This window comes from Lethenteron reissneri, chromosome 45 (assembly GCF_015708825.2).
Source record: "Lethenteron reissneri isolate LAM-NWPU_2019-01 chromosome 45, ASM1570882v1, whole genome shotgun sequence".
Classification (NCBI taxonomy): Eukaryota; Metazoa; Chordata; class Hyperoartia; order Petromyzontiformes; family Petromyzontidae; genus Lethenteron; species Lethenteron reissneri.
In genome coordinates, this window is record NC_083823.1 from 4,214,932 (window position 1) to 4,237,405 (window position 22,474).

Genomic DNA, 22,474 nt, shown 5'->3' on the forward strand with positions numbered 1-22,474 from the left:
GTTATTTAAATAATTTGTAATAGTGTACGTTGTCTGTATCTTGTGATTCTTATACATGTTATTGTTAGTGTTAATGTTAGTAACACTCATAGAGATACAAAGATGCATACAGACACATAGAGACTGATTGAGATACATATATATGTGTATAGACTCATAGAGACACATAGAGACTCTTAGAGATGCATATAGACTCATAGAGACACATAGAAACTCATAGAGATGCATATAGACTCATATAGATACACAGAGATTCATAGAGATACATACTCATGTATATACATAGAGACTCATAGAGATACATAGAGATTCATAGAGACAACACATAGATACTGGGTGAAAGTGGGCTCGGGTTTGCCCAATCCTGGCCAGCTGACTCAACAAAGTAATAAACACATACATCGAGACACATAGAGGATCATGGAGATACACGGAGACTCGTGGAGATACATTGAGACTCATAGAGGCACATAGAGACTCACAGATACAACACATAGATACTGGGTGAAAGTGGGCTTGGGTTTGCCCAATCCTGGCCAGCTGACTCAACAAATGAATGAATGAATGTGTGGTGGAGAAGCAAGTGACGGCAGCGAGCACATTTTTGGGTGCAGGCGGTACAATTGCGCAGGGGCTAATGCTCGCAGGTGTGGAAGAAAGTTGATGTGTTCAACAACACATCACGATCACTCGAGTCGTCATCCTCAACTGTATTGATAAAAAAAAAACTACTAAACTATTTTTGTTTTATCAGGCAAGGCTCACTGAGCTATGTAGATCGAAGAAGCGACCTGGTCACAAATGACAGCTCAACGTAGTGGGCTTATCACGTGGTAAAATACTCTAAACGCGTGATGTTGATTCTAAATGTGGAGGGAGAAACTGGAGGACCCGGAGAAAATCGACGCGACCACGGGGAGAGAGACACGCAAACTCCACATATACAGCAGCAGGCGTCAGGGTCGGGATCGAACCCACGACCTCCTGTATACCAGGAGAGGTAGTTAACATCTCCTAGCCACCGTGATGATGACGATGAGAGAGACGCAAACTCTAAATATGCAGCAGCAGGCGTCAGGGTCGGGATCGAACCCACGACCTCCTGTATACCAGGAGAGGTAGTTAACATCTCCTAGCCACCGTGATGATGATGATGAGAGAGACGCAAACTCCAAATATACAGAGGAGGCGTCAGAGTCGGGATCGAACCCACGACCTCCTGTATACCAGGCGAGGTAGTTAACATCTCCTAGCCACCGTGATGATGATGATGAGAGAGACGCAAACTCTAAATATGCAGCAGCAGGCGTCAGAGTCGGGATCGAACCCACAACCTCCTGTATACCAGGCGAGGTAGTTAACATCTCGCCATCGCAATATATTCATACTGTGCTATGCGCAACGCATCTTATTGCGTAAACAGCACGGTACACGCGTTTCCAATGTGTGTGCAATTTCATTTGAGATCGATGTGATTTGCCATGGAGGAAAGTAATGTAAAGTGAATTAGGCAATCGGTCATTAATAAATAGTCGTAAAAATATATATATGCAGACCGCAGTCAATGCACTCTTAGATTGAGGGCTGTTTGAGGATCACTGTCCATTGTCGCGCTGGTCAGTGCGGGTTCGGTGGCGGACAGCACCGGTTCAGATATCACGCGCCACTGATGACAGCCGTGGCTGCGAATCGAACCCGGCCCATCAGGTTTTTGTCTCGCGGCACGCTAACCACTCCGCCACCGCTCCAGAGGTAGCGTCAACTAACGGAGGATCGTGTGAAGAACGTTACAACAGGGTCCGACAACTCGTGAAGAGGAGCAATTGTGGTCGATACCAATGCAGCACTGCCCACGCACTTGCGCGGCACACAACGGCCGGTATCGATGGGAGGCTTGGGCGCCGGCAATGACGCAGTCAGGATTTTCAGGTAGTTGAGGGGGTAACCCCTCCAGCAAGGAAACACATTCCTGCGGAGGGAGCTGGTAGGAACGTTGGGTTGCTCGGTCAATGGCCTGCAGGGTCAACGGCGGCGTGGTGTATTCCGCAAATATGGCCGACTGTGAGGGCGGGCACAAGCCGGCGTGAGTAGGTTAAACGTTGAGTTTTATAAGGGCACCACGGGGTGACCAGCCCCTCCCCACCTAGCCCCACGCCTCCCACCCCCCACCCAGCCCCACCCTCCCCACCCAGCCCCTTTCCATCCTCCCCTCCCCACCCAGCCCCTCCCTCCCCACTCAGCCCCTCCCCACCCTCCCCTCTCCACCCAGCCCCACCCCTCCCATGTTTGGATGCAGGACGGACGGACACAATAAACCCCTGTGGGCTGGTGTAACCAGGAGGTTCCTACCATAATCAACGTTTTTGGGTTTAGATCGCGTTATTTATAAATGTGTCGTAACCCTCCACCACCCGACACGGCCAATCAGTAAAAAAGTGTCACGTTGACAAAAGACAAATAGTTCACTGCTTTAGCCCACTGGTGTGTTGAAGCGTGAAACCACAACATTTACAATTTTTTAGTACGACGTTTCGCTGGTAATTGCATCCAGCATCATCGGATAATTCCATTCTGGCAATTCCATTCTGGCGAATTGCCCGATGATGCTGGATGCAATTACCAGCGAAACGTCGTACTCAAAAATTGTAAATGTTGTGGTTTCACGCTTCAACACACCGGTGGGCTAAACACTAATTGTTATAACAACACTCCTACAACATCAGAGTGCAGCGCCACATTAAATACGCACTACAATGACAATAGTTTAAAGCGATTTGAAGCATGTTTTATTTTCAAAATGGAAATATAATTTGGGGGGGGGGGGGCAGAGCTTTGTGACATCATATTTGAGGGGGGGGGGTCTGACTTTTTGTGACGATGTGTGACGAAGGGGGGGGGGGTCAAAAAAATCGTCCAAAATCGCGTGACGTCATTTATGGGCGGCCCCTTATCCGTGCCGCTGCCTGTTGACCACCCTCTGTGGTGGTGAGAGAGTTGGGGGGGGGACACCCCATGAGTTGACAGCCCCCCAACACTCAGCGCCCCGACACACGACAATGCCGCTGCACCATCGCTGCGTGTGCCGCTGTTCCATCTTGCTCGCGTGCGTAACGGGTGGGAGCCTCCCCCTAGGTCGACTCAGCCTCAAATGAGTACCCCGGTACGGCGTGTAAACGTCACCGCTGGGGAGACAAAGGCGGCCGGGCGTGCTGCTCTGTAGATGGGGGTGAGTGCTCGCTAACAGCACTTGCCCCAACAGTCTGTTAAGGCTACACGGGGGAGGAGGGAAACTTTGTCTTTGTGTGGCGTCGTTTGGTTTGAGGCTTTGACGCCTCGCCGATGTGCGCCCAAGAGTCACAGCCACAACGGGGCAGTAAAGGGATTGTAAACAAGAGGGAGCCTTCCCGTTCGAACTTTGTCAACCCGTAATATAATCATGGGAGGGCGATAGAGTCCACGACCATGCTTTGACACCTTTCACGCGATGATCTTTTGAAGTTGGAAGGCAGTGGGCGGGGGGGGTGGGGGTCCGAGACTAACTTTCAACTTTTATGAAACAAAAAAAATTCTGTTCTCTAGGATATAAAAAACGAACGCCAGCTGTGTCGGTCCTTGAGCAATCGTGACGTGGTGCCGAGCCGTGTCGTTGTCCTTCGTGGACTCCACTTTGCACGTGTCTTAGATGCGTGCCCCCTTTGCTCACGAGTTGTACGATCGCAGCAATAAACAATTTTTTCGGTGACTTAATTTCGCTCCTAAATGGTTTTCAGACGTCAGAATTTTTTAAATTCTGAATTCCGAGCAAATTTTGGTTGCTGAAATTGTATTTAATGTCATGCCGATGTTTCAATCGCTTCTGTAATGCAGTTGTGGTTTTTTTTGCGCTAATTTCTCTTTGGTTGTTTGTGCTCTGGTTTAAATATTTGCATCGTTGCTGCACTGTACTTTGTGTTTTACGTGATTGCTTTTGTAATTTTTGGTTACCCAGGTAACTTTTACAATTGAGACTCATTCTAACCTCTCCTGTTCTCACTTGAAACTTGATTTACATAACAGCAGCAACCACTCTTTGGTTTAACTGTGTCAATTGGTAGGGCCTCACCAACTGGTACATATTTTATCGACCCCAGGGGGGTGATGATGATGATGATTATGTATACCCACAGACATACATGTCTTATACATATGCTGGACAAAGAGAGAGAGAGAGATAGACAGGTCGGCACATTGGTAGGCACATCTTCTTGTTTCTTTCGGTAAAATCACGTAGAAGGGAAATATTAAAAATAAAACATAAAATAATTCTCACGACGTTTCGGCCACAGCGCAAGCAGCCGTCCTCAGGTGAAGAACAGGTCTGTCGGAAAGACAGCGTCATTCAGACGCTGTCTTTCTGTCTGAATGACGCTGTCTTTCTGTCTGAATGACGCTGTCTTTCCGACAGACCTGTTCTTCACCTGAGGACGGCTGCTTGCGTTGTGGCCGAAACGTCGTGAGAATTATTTTATTATGTTTTATTTTTATTATTTTATTATTTCCCTTCTACGTGACTTTACCGAAAGAACCAAGAAGATCCCTGCAGTCACGAAAGCTTTAAATCGAAAATGGTAGGCACATGTTGGTTGGTTGGTTGGTGTGTTGATTGTAGATAAGTTGATACCTCGGTAGCTTAGTTAATATTTATTAGTTGATAGGTATATTGCTTCACAAGTAGGTAAGATGATAGGTAGGTATGTTGATTGCTAGGTAGGTAAACAACCCATGACCAAAGCACCGTCACTTCACCAATCTCTTCGGATCTCAAAAGCTCAGCAGACTTGAGCCTGGATAGTCATCGGATTGGTGTCCACCAGGGGCTTGCCAGGTGTTGTAGGCGTGGAGCTGTGAGCTGGCCGCAAGATGCCAGTGCTGAGTGTCATCTCCTCGTGTGCATGGGGGGTTTTCTCCAGGTTTTCTGGTTTCCTTCCACATGAAGCCAAACTACTCATTCGTGGTATTGGCCTAACCTCCAAACGCAAGAGCCCTCTTGAAAAATAAGTCTTGAGACTCTGGCTGTTATGGGAAAATTATAATGGGCATTGTTATATTATCAACATGAACAGGCAGATTTTTTTTAAAGGTTGCAGTATATTCAGATCATCATCAACAACCACAATCTGCTGCTGGATGAAGGTCTGCGTGGATGCAATTCTGAATTTATTAGTGGAATTGTTTACACGTAACCCTTCCTCAAGACACACACGTCTCTGATCAAACATGCTGCGCTGGTAGGCAGGCAGATGCATCGGTTGGCAAGTAGATTTAGAGAGAGCAATTACAAAACAAGATCAACGCATTCGCCAGTAACACTGCTTGGCCTTAAAAAAATACACAAGTGTCTAGCAGGCGACGTTTCGGGAAATGACCCTTATTCAGAGCACATACGTGAGGCATGAGAGGCGAGTTGGTCGATGGGGTTTGGGAAATGTTGGGGGGGGGGAAATAAACATAAAACTCTGAAGAATTAAGTGATTTGCTCATTCCATTAATTCTGGGGGGTTTCTCTCTCTCTCTCTCTGTGTGTGTGGCAGAGTTACGTAATCCGACATTTCATCCGAAGAGGGGGGGGGCAGGGGTTGGGGGGCATTGGCACGCGGTCCTTGCCCCGAGGCATTGCGCGTCACGTTAACGGATCAGCATCGTCGTTTTCATCTATTCATTTAATTTAATTCGTTCTTTCGGCCGAATCATTAAAAGTACACCGAAAAGGTTTGGACCGTGTCTCGAGAAACTTTTGAGTTATACAGTTGCCGTGTTCCCCCTCCCTCCCCCCCACCCACCCTACCACACACCCCCCCTACCACCCACCCTACCCCCCACCCCCTACCACCCACCCCCCCACTTTATTGGTGGGAGGAAGCGGCCGTCAACAAACGGCGGGACCGCGTGGGTGGCTGCGCTCTCGAGGTCAAAGATCCTTTCTCAACAGCCATTGTCTCATGGATAGACCGGCCCTTGTCCAGAGAAACGTGGAATTTCCACTACTCCCCCCCCCCCCCGATAAATAAATACCACCATCCCATTGGTCGTTTTAACATCGGGATATTTGTGGGTTTTTTTTACACCATTTTGCACACTTACAATAATACAGCGCTGTAGTAGCGTGCATCATTGATTGTATTATTACGACTACACTTGTTTTACCCGTTACAGACTTTGCCAATCCACTGCTGGATGAAGGCCTCGCCGTAACCGCATCACCCGTGAGGGTTTTTGTTGCCATACTTCACCACGCTGGTCGCTGTGGCTGTTGTACAAAAACCGTCGCCACTCAAACCCAACTCGTGCGCTAACCACTGCACCGCCACTCCACTCGACATTCATTTGACATTTTTTTAATGAAGTAGATGATGATGATTGTGGAGATGCTGATACAGTGATGGGTAGAGACAGGCGCCACGGCCAGCCTTGTGGAGTTACCAATTCAGGTTGATACGTTTATTTTTTTACTTGACCAGATGAGGACTTCAGGAGGCCTCGGATGAGGACTCAAAGAGACCACGACCCTCGAAATAGTCCCAAATGTTCTCATCATCATCATCATCCTCCAGTGGTGTATCGTCGCTGGCATGATCCCTGTTACAAATAATAAATTGGGGCCTCCTATCCAACTCTCAAACCCAACTCTTCATAACGCTGCACCTGAGCATCTGCGACCCGTGCCCCCTGCGGCGATTGCACCGCGTGCACCCCTAATAGCTTCGCCACCACCACCACCATCATCATCAACATCATTCTCTTTTTGTCAGATGCCTTACATGGAAAGTATAAAAACAAACAGTTGACACGGGTTGTTCTATCATGTAAGGTACTTGCAATATCTTGGGACCCCCTTTGCCAGCACCAAAATATACTAATAGGGTTTTTCCCCTTTTTTCTGGCAACAAAACTGACACCTTTTGCAAGGAATCATGCTTACATTAACCACAATACTTGCAGTCAAATGCAAACAAAAAACAATACTCTGATAATTTATGCATTGTCTTTGAAACTGATTGGTCCACACGTCATCTGGTCGAACACCATATGAGACTAGGCTCTAAAGAAAGCTGTCTCTGGTGTGGACCAATCAGTTTCAAAGTCAATGCATAAATTATCAGAGTATTGTTTTTTTTTACATTTGACTGCAAGTATTGTGGTTAATGTAAGCATGATTCCTTGCAAAAGGTGTCAGTTTTGTTGCCAGAAAAAAGGGGAAAACCCCTATTAGTGTACTTGCTATACTTTAACACGCCTGGTTTATAGCGCTGAGCCTAACAGCCCAAATTCTAGCTCTAATTATAGCGTGGACACTGTCTTTATGGATCCACCCCTAGCTTAGTCCTTATTACCAGCCCGTGACGTTGCGGTACCTTGTTTAGGTGAATATTTGTGTTCGTCCGAGTAGATACTACGGGGGTCGTTGTGTACGCACAGCAGTGCGTGTGTGTGTGACAGATGTGGGGAGCGGTGGTGCAGCGGTTAGCGCAACGCTGCCCTACGAACCTGGCGACCCGAGTTTGATTCCCGCTCACGGCCAACACCGGTGACGATTATCTGAACCTGTTCTGGGCCTCCTCCTCTAGATCGACTAAATCTCAAATAAGTACCTGGTGCGGTGTGTAAATATCGCCACTGGGGAGACAAAGGCGGCTGGGCGTGGTGCTAGCCAGCCACCCCCTCGTGTGTCGTTCCGGCCTTCGTAGGTGCTCACTAACAGCACTTGCCCAAACAGTCTGCTCAGGCTATACGGGGGATCTTTGTGGACTCACTCAATACCACATTCCTCCAGAGGCAGTCATGGACGACTTTGATGGCGAAATTTGTGTGCTGTTATACGACCCTTGAAGATTGCGCTGTTTGCGCATACCGTCGTGTGAGAGGCGATCGCAAAGTCCGTTTGCTCACAATTCATTAAATACACAGGTCACCCACATCTACGGCTTAACAGATCATCAACATCTACAGCTCACCAGGTTATCATATCTACAACTCACCAGATGATCAACATCTACAGCTCACCAGATGATCAACATCTACAACTCACCAGATCATCAACATCTACAACTCACCAGGTGATCAACATCTACAGCTCCAGATGATCCACATCTACAACTCACCAGATCATCAACGTCTACAACTCACCAGATGATCCACATCTACAACTCACCAGATCATCAACATCTACAGCTCACCAGATCATCAACATCTACAACTCACCAGATCATCAACATCTACAGCTCACCAGATCATCAACATCTACAACTCACCAAGTGATCAACATCTACTACTCACCAGATCATCAACATCTACAGCTCACCAGATCATCAACATCTACAACTCACCAGATCATCAACATCTACAGCTCACCAGATCATCAACATCTACAACTCACCAAGTGATCAACATCTACAACTCACCAGATGATCAACATCTACTACTCACCAGATGATCCACATCTACAGCTCACCAGATCATCAACATCTACAACTCACCAGATCATCAACATCTAAAACTCACCAGATGATCAACATCTACAACTCACCAGATGATCAACATCTACAACTCACCAGATGATCAACATCTACAGCTCACCAGATGATCCACATCTACAACTCACCAGATCATCAACATCTACAACTCACCAGGTGATCAACATCTACAGCTCCAGATGATCCACATCTACAACTCACCAGATCATCAACGTCTACAACTCACCAGATGATCCACATCTACAACTCACCAGATCATCAACATCTACAGCTCACCAGATCATCAACATCTACAACTCACCAGATCATCAACATCTACAGCTCACCAGATCATCAACATCTACAACTCACCAAGTGATCAACATCTACTACTCACCAGATTATCAACATCTACAGCTCACCAGATGATCAACATCTACAACTCACCAGATCATCAACATCTACAACTCACCAGATGATCAACATCTACAACTCACCAGATGATCAACATCTACAACTCACCAGATGATCAACATCTACAACTCACCAGATCATCAACATCTACAACTCACCAGATGATCAACATCTACAGCTCACCAGATGATCCACATCTACAACTCACCAGATCATTAACATCTACAACTCACCAGATGATCAACATCTACAACTCACCAGATGATCAACATCTACAACTCACCAGATCATCAACATCTACAACTCACCAGTTGATCAACATCTACAACTCACCAGATGATCAACATCTACAACTCACCAGTTGATCAACATCTACAACTCACCAAATCATCAACATCTACAACTCACCAGATGATCAACATCTACAACTCACCAAATCATCAACATCTACAACTCATCAGATGATCAACATCTACAGCTCACCAAATCATCAACATCTACAACTCATCAGATGATCAACATCTACAGCTCACCAGATGATCAACATCTACAACTCACCAGATGATCAACATCTACAACTCACCAGATGATCAACATCTGTATCTCGCAAGATCACTACAGATCCAATTATCGCTCAGCAGTGCCGAGGCAGAATTAGAAAGTTGCCAAGAGGGAGGTAGGGGGGGAGTCCACAACATTTCAAACTTTTTCAACAGGGCCTACATACATACATGAACACATTCAAGGTAATGATATCTTTGGTAAAATATCAATTAAATTACACTACCAAATTTCTGTGTCTCAATATGCCCCCCCCCCCCCTCCAATCCACCACTGATAATAACATGGCACAGCACAGTAATTAGTACGTAAGTCGCGTATTAAACAGGCTTGGACTTAAAAACGAGTGGTGTATTTCATTAATTATCGTGTAACTATCAGCGTGTACGTAATAAGCGTTGCAGATTGGAGCGTTGCAATGGTTATAGAATATTTATTAAATCCTTTATATTAAGTTCACTTGCTTGCTTGCGCGCTTACGACCGTGCAAATCTTTCGGTCGTTTTTTAACCCACTTCCCGTGATCCAATCGAGCTGACATTTTGCACACAGACTCGTTGTGCGTGACAATTAATTTTAGTGAAAATTTTTTTGCCAAAATTTTCCACTTTTTAGGAAAAAAAATTTCATATTTAATTTAAAATACCAATGTGATAAAAATAAAACTCTTACTCAAGAAAAACAGAAATGAATAATAAAATAAAAACCGATGCCACGCATATAAAGGATTTATAGTGAAAAACTTTGTTTTTACGGGTTAATTTTTGCCTTTGTTGAGTTAACTGGTGCGGAAGAAAGTTCGGATAGATCATCCCACGTTCGAGCACAGGACGTTACATTTGCGAGCACAATTAAACTGCAATAAAATTGTGAAATACTATTTAAGGAGTAATGATGGGGGTGGGGGAGGGGGAAATTGTTGAAATAACATCGTGGAGAAATAAAATTAAACAAAAAGTACATTGTGTTAGAAGCGGTGCACGAGGCAGTGTTCTGTTTAGGATTTAATGCAAAATTAGGCAAAATTAAACAAACAAAAAATGTACAAAATTTAGCAAAAAAGTTATTTTGTCGTCGTGTTTTTTTTTCTTTCGATGTATTATCTGGGCTTGAACACCAACCAAAAAAAAACCCCACAGCATAATAGTTAATGCGGTGAAGTAATGTACTGCTGTATAATTATCGAACAACTTTTGACCAAATCGCCAACAGTGCACCGCGGGTATCATCATGAGACCTCGGCAGCCCAAGCGGGGCGAGTGTCTTCGTCGTCATTAACCCTCGAGACTCAGTGAGTCTCAAGACGTCGTCATTAACCCTGAAACAGAGACTCAGTGAGTCTCAAGACGCCGTCATTAACCCTCAAACAGAGACTCAGTGAGTCTCAAGACGTCGTCATTAACCCTGAAACAGAGACTCAGTGAGTCTCAAGACGCCGTCATTAACCCTCAAACAGAGACTCAGTGAGTCTCAAGACGTCGTCATTAACCCTCAAACAGAGACTCAGTGAGTCTCAAGACGTCGTCATTAACCCTCAAACAGAGACTCAGTGAGTCTCAAGACGTCGTCATTAACCCTGAAACAGAGACTCAGTGAGTCTCAAGACGTCGTCATTAACCCTCGAGACTCAGTGAGTCTCAAGACGTCGTCATTAACCCTGAAACAGAGACTCAGTGAGTCTCAAGACGCCGTCATTAACCCTCAAACAGAGACTCAGTGAGTCTCAAGACGTCGTCATTAACCCTCAAACAGAGACTCAGTGAGTCTCAAGACGTCGTCATTAACCCTCAAACAGAGACTCAGTGAGTCTCAAGACGTCGTCATTAACCCTCAAACAGAGACTCAGTGAGTCTCAAGACGTCGTCATTAACCCTGAAACAGAGACTCAGTGAGTCTCAAGACGTCGTCATTAACCCTCGAGACTCAGTGAGTCTCAAGACGTCGTCATTAACCCTGAAACAGAGACTCAGTGAGTCTCAAGACGCCGTCATTAACCCTCAAACAGAGACTCAGTGAGTCTCAAGACGTCGTCATTAACCCTCAAACAGAGACTCAGTGAGTCTCAAGACGTCGTCATTAACCCTCGAGACTCAGTGAGTCTCAAGACGTCGTCATTAACCCTCGAACAGAGACTCAGTGAGTCTCAAGACGTCGTCATTAACCCTCGAGACTCAGTGAGTCTCAAGACGTCGTCATTAACCCTGAAACAGAGACTCAGTGAGTCTCAAGACGCCGTCATTAACCCTCGAACAGAGACTCAGTGAGTCTCAAGACGTCGTCATTAACCCTCGAGACTCAGTGAGTCTCAAGACGTCGTCATTAACCCTGAAACAGAGACTCAGTGAGTCTCAAGACGTCGTCATTAACCCTCGAACAGAGACTCAGTGAGTCTCAAGACGTCGTCATTAACCCTCAAACAGAGACTCAGTGAGTCGCAAGACGTCGTCATTAACCCTCGAACAGAGACTCAGTGAGTCTCAAGACGTCGTCATTAACCCTCAAACAGAGACTCATTGAGTCTCAAGACGTCGTCATTAACCCTCAAACAGAGACTCAGTGAGTCTCAAGACGTCGTCATTAACCCTCGAACAGAGACTCAGTGAGTCTCAAGACGTCGTCATTAACCCTCAAACAGAGACTCAGTGAGTCTCAAGACGTCGTCATTAACCCTCAAACAGAGACTCAGTGAGTCTCAAGACGTCGTCATTAACCCTCAAACAGAGACTCAGTGAGTCTCAAGACGTCGTCATTTACCCTCGAGACTCAGTGAGTCTCAAGACGTCGTCATTAACCCTCAAACAGAGACTCAGTGAGTCTCAAGACGTCGTCATTAACCCTCAAACAGAGACTCAGTGAGTCTCAAGACGTCGTCATTAACCCTCAAACAGAGACTCAGTGAGTCTCAAGACGTCGTCATTAACTCTCAAACAGAGACTCAGTGAGTCTCAAGACGTCGTCATTAACCCTCAAACAGAGACTCAGTGAGTCTCAAGACGTCGTCATTAACTCTCAAACAGAGACTCAGTGAGTCTCAAGACGTCGTCATTAACCCTCAAACAGAGACTCAGTGAGTCTCAAGACGTCGTCATTAACCCTCAAACAGAGACTCAGTGAGTCTCAAGACGTCGTCATTAACCCTCAAACAGAGACTCAGTGAGTCTCAAGACGTCGTCATTAACCCTCAAACAGAGACTCAGTGAGTCTCAAGACGTCGTCATTAACCCTCAAACAGAGACTCAGTGAGTCTCAAGACGTCGTCATTAACCCTCAAACAGAGACTCAGTGAGTCTCAAGACGTCGTCATTAACCCTCAAACAGAGACTCAGTGAGTCTCAAGACGTCGTCATTAACTCTCAAACAGAGACTCAGTGAGTCTCAAGACGTCGTCATTAACTCTCAAGCAGAGACTCAGTGAGTCTCAAGACGTCGTCATTAACCCTCAAACAGAGACTCAGTGAGTCTCAAGACGTCGTCATTAACTCTCAAACAGAGACTCAGTGAGTCTCAAGACGCCGTCCATTACCCTCACACTCCTTCACACAACAGAGACTCAGAGAGTCTCAAGACGCCGTTTACGAATTGTACTAAGAAGTTGGTTTGCAGTGCTGTGCACAGGTGTACTGTACCCAGGTGTACTGTACCCATGTGACACTACCCATGTGACACTGTACCAGTGTGTACTGTACCCAGGCGTACTGTACCTGGTGTACTGTACCCATGTGTACTGTACTCCGGCGTTCCGCACCCGTGCGTACTGTATCCATGTGTACTGTACCCTTGTCTACTGTACCGACGTGTATTTGTACTGTGCCCGTTTGTACTGTCCGAGTGTACTGTACTCTGCTGTACTGTACTCGTGTGTACTGTACTCGCGTGCTTGTGTATAATTTGCGAGTATATTAAGTTTGTAAAATCTGGACCGTGACAGCCGACACACGATGATGATGATGAAAGCCACTTTATTGAGCTATCATTTGTGGACAAATCGCTTCTGGAATTATTTTTAAATTAATATCTCAGTGGGCTTTAAATGGTAAGATTTCGTTTTTAAAATGTTTCGTTTTAGTTGTATTTTTTTAAAGTGATTTGTTTACAATTCCTACACTTTGCACTCATATCGTGTTTATCTATTGATTGCCGCTACTGGATTTATAGATCATCGGATTCCTCCAGTATATGAATCGATATTCTGATTCTGATTTTCTTTCTAATGACGCCACCGGATGGTTAACATCCGCCGTGTGAAGCAGACTGTGTCGTATGTTATGGTCGATACAGACGTTCTGCTATTAACCAGGGCAGCCTTCCTGGTCCGAACTGCTCACCTTGGCAAACTCGCGACCACTGGGCCATGTAAAAAACTACGAAACTTGTTATTTTACCAGGTCTAAGACCCCACTGAGCTCTGTAGCTTTTTTTTACACACTTTTTATTAACTCAATGTCTGTTGTTGTCGTATCTTCAAATCTTGTAACTAAATTTTAACCCACTTCCCAATGTGGTACCGACTGCAAACTTGGTATACTTATGTCATACTGATGACAATACTATATTCTATCATAGAAAGTAAAAACAAATATTTTTAAACAATCTTGTTTATGTCATGTTTCGGCTTGGGTCTAATTGTCCCACGCTCAACTGACGTTGGCTGTAAATCACCACGGCCCCTTACGATACGGCAAGCTTCGGGGCCACTTCCTGGAGTCGTGGAGTTTTTCCATTACTAGTAGGGTACATTTCATTAAAGCGTGTTTAAAAAAAAAGTTTATTTAACTATTACTTTTTCAGAAGCGACCTGGCTCTCACAAATGACAGCTCAACGAAGTGGCTTATCATGGGGAAATGTACATCAGCCAAGAACTCTTCTTCCACGCCTTTGTCCCACTCATGTGGGGATGTCCGCTGTCCTTGCCAACCTCTTCCACGCTGCCCTGTCCTGCGTCATCTCTCTTTCCGCTCCTCGGGCCACCAGGGTCCGATCGGACCACATCGCCACCACCACCTCTTCTTCTGCATTCCTCTTGATCTCTTTGCTTCCGCTTGCATCACTTGCCACCTTCTGACCCACATGGTTTTCCTGTCATCTCTCAATATGACCGAACCACACCGGAGCTTCTCTCTCTCTCTGTGATTTTTACCGCCTTGGGTATTTCTCTCACTTCTTCATTTCTCACGCCGTCCTTCCTTGTTGAGCCCAACATCCACCGCAACATCTCTGTCACTGCCATAGTTTGAAGTTTTTTCATTGCAAAATTAGCAATAACACCTTCAAATGGTGTCTTTCGCACAATCTCATTCTCAACGGACAGCAGTGCAAGGGTGACAACATGGGGGCAGCAGCAGCAGTGCCACCTGTAGAAAGTAATCACTGAAGGCCGGACGACACAGAAGTGCCTATCTCTACATTGGGTCAAACTTAACATCTCTCAATGTTTGACGGCTTGTGCATCAGATCTTATTTATTCATGATGTACTTACAAAAAAATCCGCGGATTACCTGCTGGATCTCCTCTCTGTTTCAAAGAACAAATTTGACCTAAGGTCTTCCCTCATTTACCAGCTTCACATTCCCTATTGCCGTACAAATACTGGAGGAAGGGCCTTTGCTATTGATGCCCCAAGGGTCTGGAATGCTATTGCCAATAAACTGCAACTTGAATCACTACCTATGAGATCTTCACTCAAAACTGCTCTAGAGGAGTTGTACACCCCTAGCTGCCACTGCAATTTATTGGCCTAAATACAATGTTTCGCTCCGGATGATCGCTGCAAAGTATGCAAAGTATGATCTGTGTTTTGATTTAGTGTGCTGATCTTAAAGATGCATTGAAAAATGTTGATACACCGAATGATGCTCCTACTGTTGTGGAGTGACTCATGCAGCCAGCTATGGCTGCAGAGTTTGGTAGTACATGTTGTTTACATCGTTTATTGTGAAAATTCGGTCACAGTTCCTATGATCACTGTTTCATTGCTTTTATGGCTTTATTTTGGTGATATTCGAAAAGTTTTTTTGGTTTGGCCATGTTTTGTTTGTTGTAGTACAGAGTTAGACTGATGGCCTTAATCTTGTCTTGTGGTTGTTGTTGTTTGACTTGCATCCCACTGGGATATTTGCACAGGGTTGGTGTACGGTGATTTTTCTGCAATATTTTGCTGTCTTTTCTTGGATTTTCTGTTTACACATAGTCACTTTAAGATGTTTTCTTGTTCATGTTTTTTTTGTTTGTTGCGGTTGCTCCCGATTGAAGAGCCGAATGGCTCACAGGGCTATACCTAATAAATGAACTTTGAACTTTGCCTAGGGCCTACAAGAACCTTAACCTGGCCGTGGGGGAGTGGTGGTGGGTAACATCCCATGTAACGATGAACGGATTGATATTTGTTCACAAGCTCATGGTGTGCATGCATCGAATTCCGTGCCCTGTGAACGATTATTCGTGGATTCTTTATCAATTTTAATTATCCTATTATATTTTGGTACTGGCAAAGGAGGTCTAATGATGTAGATGCTCACCCCGAGCCCTCATTACTTTGATAGTGCAGCATTGTCTGTGAGCTGTACGCCCTTTGGCGTCCTCTGGTCGAGCACCAATTGGGTCGAGGCTCAAAAGAAAGCCGTCCCTTGGTGTGGACCAATCAGTTTCAAGGACAATGCATATATTATCATAGTGGTTTTGTGTTTTGCATTTTGACTGCAAGTATTGTGGTTAATGCAGACATGAATCCTCGGAAAAAGGTTTCAGTTTTGTTGCCAGAAAAAAAGGTAAAAACCCCTATTATTATTTAATTTAAATTATGTTAAGGATACAGCACCGAACGGGTTTTTTTTAAGATTCGTTTAATGGTGTATGATTAATAGGGGTCATGTAATTCCCCTCCGGCCACTAGAGGCCGCTAAATTTCCCAAGGGTTTTTTTCTTCCTATTTTTATATATATATAAGTCATACTGCAATCGATTCTTGAAATAAAATCGTGATCCTGAGCCACGACTCTTCTTTTTGCCATCCCTGATAGAAACCTCGCGTTTAATTTCAGCACAAGGACCAGCGGTAAAGGTGTTTGTTGTAGACAAATTCGTGGTTCGAATACCAGCGGCCGCCCGGATTAATGCTACCTGTGTGTATGCCGACCATTAAACTCTGCTTTGCACTGGTCGTGAAATACCTCGTGCTGTGATTTGCAAGAATTAAACCATTTAAGTGTCGTGCCATTGCCCTTCCGTAACACTGCTCTATAAATAGGGAGCGCGGAGAGACGGTGCAGATAATACGAGTTGTGAACTGCCACTTTACACCATGGGGCGGGCCTGATTAGAATTCTATTTTTGTAATATTTCCTGATGACCATTTTTTTGTATTGTAACTCGTTGACTCCACCCCTGACTGAACGTCTGTAACGAAAATAGCTGCATAACTCATCGGATTCCTCAACGTTTCCTGATAAAAAATTTGCATTTGATATCAACCAAACGGCAACTGTTGCGTAACAGACAACCCACATTCAACGAGAACGCATTACGAAAAAAATATATTTAGATGCAAATTATGTTTTCAAATATTGCCGACTCATTGGTGACGTTTATTTCCTGCGAGTCTCGGTGCACTCAGCAATGCATTCCTGCGCCCAATAAATCACGGCTGATGACAACGTGGATAGCTCGTGGCTATGTTAGTGGTGGCGATAATGATGAAGTGTAAAAGTGTAAGGTAGGACAAGTAACCAAGTCATAAGACAAAGATCCCCGACCCCCTTGTATAACACATTCCTGCGGAGGGAGCTGGTAGGAACGTTGGGTTGCTCGGTCAATGGCCAGGGTCAACGGCGGCGTGGTGTATTCCGCAAATGTGCCCGACTGTGAGGGCGGGCACAAGCCGGCGTGAGTAGGTTAAACGTTGAGTTTTATAAGGGACCATGGGGTGACCAGCCCCTCCCCTCCCCACCCAGCTCCTCCCTGCACGACGGACGGACGGACACAATAATCCCCTGTGGGCTGGTGTAACCAGGAGGTTCCCACCAGTATAATTTCACCAGAGCGTTGGGGCAAGTGCTGTTAGCGAGCAGCACCTACGAAGGCCGGCACTGTGGCACACGAGGGAGAGTGGAGTTGCCAGCACCACCAAGCCCCGGTTGCCTTTGTATCCCAAGTACTCATTTGTGACCGAGTCCACCTAGGGGAGGCCCAGGACCGGTTCAAACCATTTTTTGATTGGGAGTTTAAACTCGGGTCAGTGGAGCAGTTGAGATAGGTGGTTTGTCATACATTAGCAAGGCATTCATAATATAGATTATTGGGTTAGATCGCCTAAATATAAATGCGTCGTAACCCTCCATCACCAGACACAGCCAGTAAAATGTCATATAAAAAAAACTTGGCAATTAATTATTATTTCTTGGTTTCTTTCGGTAAAGCCACGTAGAAGGGAAATAATAAAATAATAAAAATATTAAACAATAAAATGTTTTTATTGTTTTATACATATTTTTTTATTGTTTTATCTTTTTATTATTTCCCTTCTACGTGACTTTACCGAAAGAACCAAGAATATGAATCCCTGCAGTCACGAAAGCTTTAAATCAAAATGAATGACTACTTAAGTACTCAAATGGTAAATGTCGTGTGTTTACTTTGCAATTTATTGCCACGTTTTGTTTACGTGACAAACCTTACTGGTTCTGTCAGCTGATGGAGGGTTACGACACATTTATACTGACGCAATCTAACCCAAAAGCTTTGATTATGAATTTTGGTCGCGAAAGCCTACGTGTTAAATTAGCAAGGCGTTGTTATTCATCTATCCTTCGTACGGCTGCTGATGTAGATAATGCAACAACTACAAACTTCACATTCAGGTGAATCAAGCCCAGATCACCACTTCATTAGCGGCGGAATGGAATCACAGCGATGATGTCTCCTTGGTATTTGTGGATCGGGGAATTGCGTCCGTCATTGTTGGCGTTGTCGTTACGCTCTGATCTGGGTGACCACAGCCGCACACTCCTGGAGAGGTTTTTTTTAGTGCATTCCACAAGTTTAAACTTTTTTTCTGCTAATCGTTATTCATTTCGTTGACACGGGTATTTCCCCACCGGCCAAACATTCTTGCGATGACCTCGCTAACGCCCTCTCGCTCGCCCACCCAACCCAACCCTATAGAAGTGCTTGGAAATTCCCAGAAATCCTGGCCCAACCCGAACCTATAGAGATGCCTGTAACTTCCCAAAAATCCTGGCCCAACCCGACCCTATAGAGATGCCTGGAAATTCCCAAAAATCCTGGCCCAACCCGACCCTATAGAGATGCCTGGAAATTCCCAAAAATCCTGGCCAAACCCGATCCTATAGAGATGCCTGTAAATTCCCAAAAATCCTGTCCCAACCCGACCCTATAGAGATGCCTGTAAATTCCCCAAAATCCTGGCTCAACCCGACCCTATAGTGCCTGGAAATTCCAAAAAATCCTGTCCCAACCCGACCCTATAGAGATGCCTGTAAATTCCAAAAAATCCTGGCCCAACCCGACCCTATAGAGATGCCTGGAAATTCCCAAAAATCCTGGCCCAACCCGACCCTATAGAAGTGCCTGGAAATTCCCAAAAATCCTGGCCCAACCCGACCCTATAGAAGTGCCTGGAAATTCCCAAAAATCCTGTCCCAACCAGTGACCCAAACACGGCCCTGTCCAACAAACGACCCGGCCCTGCCCACCCCCACACCCTGAGAACAACCCCAGCGGCCTCTCCCCTTTCCCCGCAGTACGAGGCTGGACTCTTGAGGATGATGAATGTACTTCCACCTCCCCTCCCCGAGATGTATTTGGTAGGTGACGGTGTTCGATTCACTTTGGTTCGATCGCTGGCGTGGCGAAGGTGGTCAAGATTACTTCCCTTCGCACGCAGCGCTCTCCGTGCGTCTCTGTGAACTTTCTCAGTCGAATCTTTTACCCCCCCCTCCATCCGTCCCTTCGCGCGTCGTGTCTTCTGGTTTCTTTGTGACTTTGCGTGTGTCTCTCTTTGGCTGTGTGTCTTGTCTGTGTGTGTGTCTGTGTGTCTGTGTGTGTGTGTGGGTGTCTGTCTGTGTGTGTCTGTCTGTGTGTGGGGAGCGGTAGGTCTGTGTGTGTGTGTCTGTGGGTCTGTGTGTGTGTGTGGTTCTGTGTCTGTGTGTGTGTCTGTCTGTGTGTGTGTCTGTGTGTGGGGAGCGGTAGGTCTGTGTGTGTGTGTCTGTGGGTCTGTGTGTGTGTGTGGGTCTGTGTGTGTGTGTCTGCGTGTGTGTCTGTCTGTGTGTGTGTCTGTCTGTGGGTCTGTGTGTGTGCCTCTCTTTGGCTGTGTGTCTTGTCTGTGTGTGTGTCTATGGGTCTGTGTGTGTGTGTGGGTGTCTGTCTGTGTGTGTCTGTCTGTGTGTGGGGAGCGGTGGGTCTGTGTGTGTGTCTGTGTGTGTCTGTGGGTCTGTGTGTGTGTCTGCGTGTGTGTCTGTCTGTGTGTGTCTGTCTGTGTGTGTGTCTGTGTGTGTCTGTTTGTGTGTGTGTGGGTCTGTGTGTGTCTGTGGGTCTGCCTCTCTGTGTGTCTGTGTGTGTGGGGAGCGGTGGGTGTGTGTGTGTGTCTGTGGGTCTGTGTCTGTGGGTCTATGTGTGTGTGTGTGTCTCTGTGTGTCTGGGGAGCGGTGGGGTAGCGGTTAGCGCTGCGCTGCGCTACGAACCTGGCGAACCCCGAGTTCGATTCCCGCTTACGGCAAACGCAAGTGACATTTATCTGAACCGGTTCTGGGCCTCCCCTATGTCGACTCAGCCTCAAATGAGTACCCGGTAGCGATGTGTGAACATCGCCACTGGGGAGACAAAGAGGTGCTGCTCGCTAACAGCGCTTGCCCCAACAGTCTTGTCAAGTCCAGCACGAGGTCGTGGCGTCGTGTTGCTCGCGACTTTCGCTCCGTTTGCTGTCTCGCTGCCTGGGGACGGACGTTCTTCCTGTGCCCCCGGGTATCCGTCGAGAAAGCTGTCTCTGTGTCTCCGTCTGTCTCCGTCTGTCTCAGTCTCTCTGTGTCTCTCTGTCTCTCTCTCTGTGACTCTCTCTCTCTCTCTGTGTGTCTTTCAGTGTGTCTCTCTGTCTCTCACTGTCTCTCTGTGTCTCTCTATGTCTCTGTCTCTCAGTCTCGTCTCTCTGTCTCGTCTCTCTGTCTCTCAGTGTCTCTCTCTGTCTCTCAGTGTCTCTCTCTCTCTGTCTCGTCTCTAGATGTCTCTGTCTCTCAGTCTCGTCTCTCTGTCTCGTCTTTCTGTCTCTCTGTCTCTCAGTCTCTCTCTGTCTCTCTGTCTCGTCTCTCTGTCTCTCTCAGTCTCTCAGTGTCTCTCTCTGTCTCTCTCTGTCTGTCTCTCTCTGTCTCTTTGTCTTTCTCTGTCTCTCAGTCTCTCTCTATCTCTCTGGCAGTACATATACTAAAATTGGAACGATACAGAGAAGATTAGCATGGTCCCTGCGCAAGGATGACACGCAAATTCGTGAAGCGGTCTATCTCTCTGTCTCGTCTCTCAGTCTCAGTGTCTCTCTCTGTCTCTCTTTCTCGTCTCTCAGTCTCAGTATCTCTCTCTCTCTCTGTCTCTCAGTGTCTCTCTCAGTGTCTCTCTCGCCATCTAAAGGAACCACACCCCACCCCACGCTCACCCCTTTCGCTGTCTGCTTTTTTTTCTTCTTCTCACCAAAAAAAGTGACGGATGAAGAAGCAAAATCCGAGTCAAGATCAACGATCTCGCCCGGTCGACGCTTCCACTGCGGACGAACGTGATCCCAACCTTCCCCAGATCCACCTGAAGAGCTTCTCCCAGTGGGGTCCGAACTCTGACGGCGCTCTGAGCATGGTAAGTAGACGTCCCATCACCGGTGTTGCAACCACGGATTTGTGTGTCTCGCTGTGCAGTGACAATTACCTGTCAACCCCGTATTTCATCTTCTTGGTTCTTTCGGTAAAGTCACATGTAAGGGAAATAATAAAGTAATAATATAACCCGTAAAAACAAAGTTTTTCGCTATAAATCCTTTATATGCGTGGAGGGTAGAGTCCTCTCGTCCTCTGGCTTGAGATGGCTGCCACCTATGGGTCAGATGATTGTCTGCAGTATTAAACAATTGGTAATTTAATATTTAATTTGTTTTCCCTAAACAGTGTAAAATTTTGGAAAAAAAATTTCACGAACATTAATTGTCTCGCACAACGAGTCTGTGTGCAAAATGTCAGCTCGATTGGATCACGGGAAGTGGGTTAAAAAACGACCGAAAGGTTTGCACGGTTGTAAGCAAGCAAGCAAGCGAACTTAATATAAAGGATTTTAAAAATACGCTGTCTTTCCGACAGCCCTGTTCTTCGCCTGAGGACGGCTGCTTGCGTTGTGGCCGAAACGTCGTGAGAATTGTATTTTATTATGTTTTATTTTTATTATTTTATTATTTCCCTTCTACGTGACTTTACCGAAAGAATCAAGAAGATTAATCCCTGCAGTCACGAAAGCTTTAAATCGAAATTTAACCCCATATTTGTCAACCCCATACGGTTTAACCCCCAGTATTCTCGTACAGGGGAATTGAGTTTTCAGGTTTGTACAGCGTACAGCCGTTTCAATCGGGCAACAAATACATTTCAGTAGTAAAATATTTTTATTTAAAGCTTTCGTGACTGCAGGGATTCATATTTTTGGATCTTTCGCTAAAGTCACGTAGAAGGGAAATAATAAAATAATATTTATATGAAACAATAAAAAATTCTCACGACGTTTCGACTGCAACACAAGCAATCATCAGGTGTGATATCCACAGCAAGAAAATTTGAAATTTTGAAATTTTCTTGCTGTGGATTTCACACCTGATGATGATTGCTTGTGTTGCAGTCGAAGCGTCGTGAGAATTTTTTATTGTTTTATATTAGAGAGTTAGAGACCCATATATTTAAATAGCCGTTTCTTCCTCCGTACAGTAGGGATGTAATTGATCATCAATCTTCGGAAGAACGTAATCAACCAGGTGGG

General features: G+C 45.7%; 1 long non-coding RNA gene and 1 other non-coding gene across 2 annotated transcripts in view; both read left to right on the forward strand.

The window, feature by feature from the left end:
- Positions 1-19,216: 19,216 nt before the first annotated feature.
- Positions 19,217-22,474, forward strand: part of LOC133353780 (uncharacterized) — a 30,580-nt gene continuing 27,322 nt past the window's right edge. Inside the window, exons 1-2 of the long non-coding RNA XR_009756473.1 lie at positions 19,217-19,284; positions 21,164-21,313. This is a non-coding gene — a long non-coding RNA (uncharacterized LOC133353780). The remainder of the gene's footprint in view (positions 19,285-21,163; positions 21,314-22,474) is intronic.
- LOC133354022 (U6 spliceosomal RNA) lies at positions 20,871-20,976 on the forward strand. The gene has a single exon (XR_009756529.1). It is a non-coding gene; the product is annotated as a U6 spliceosomal RNA (small nuclear RNA).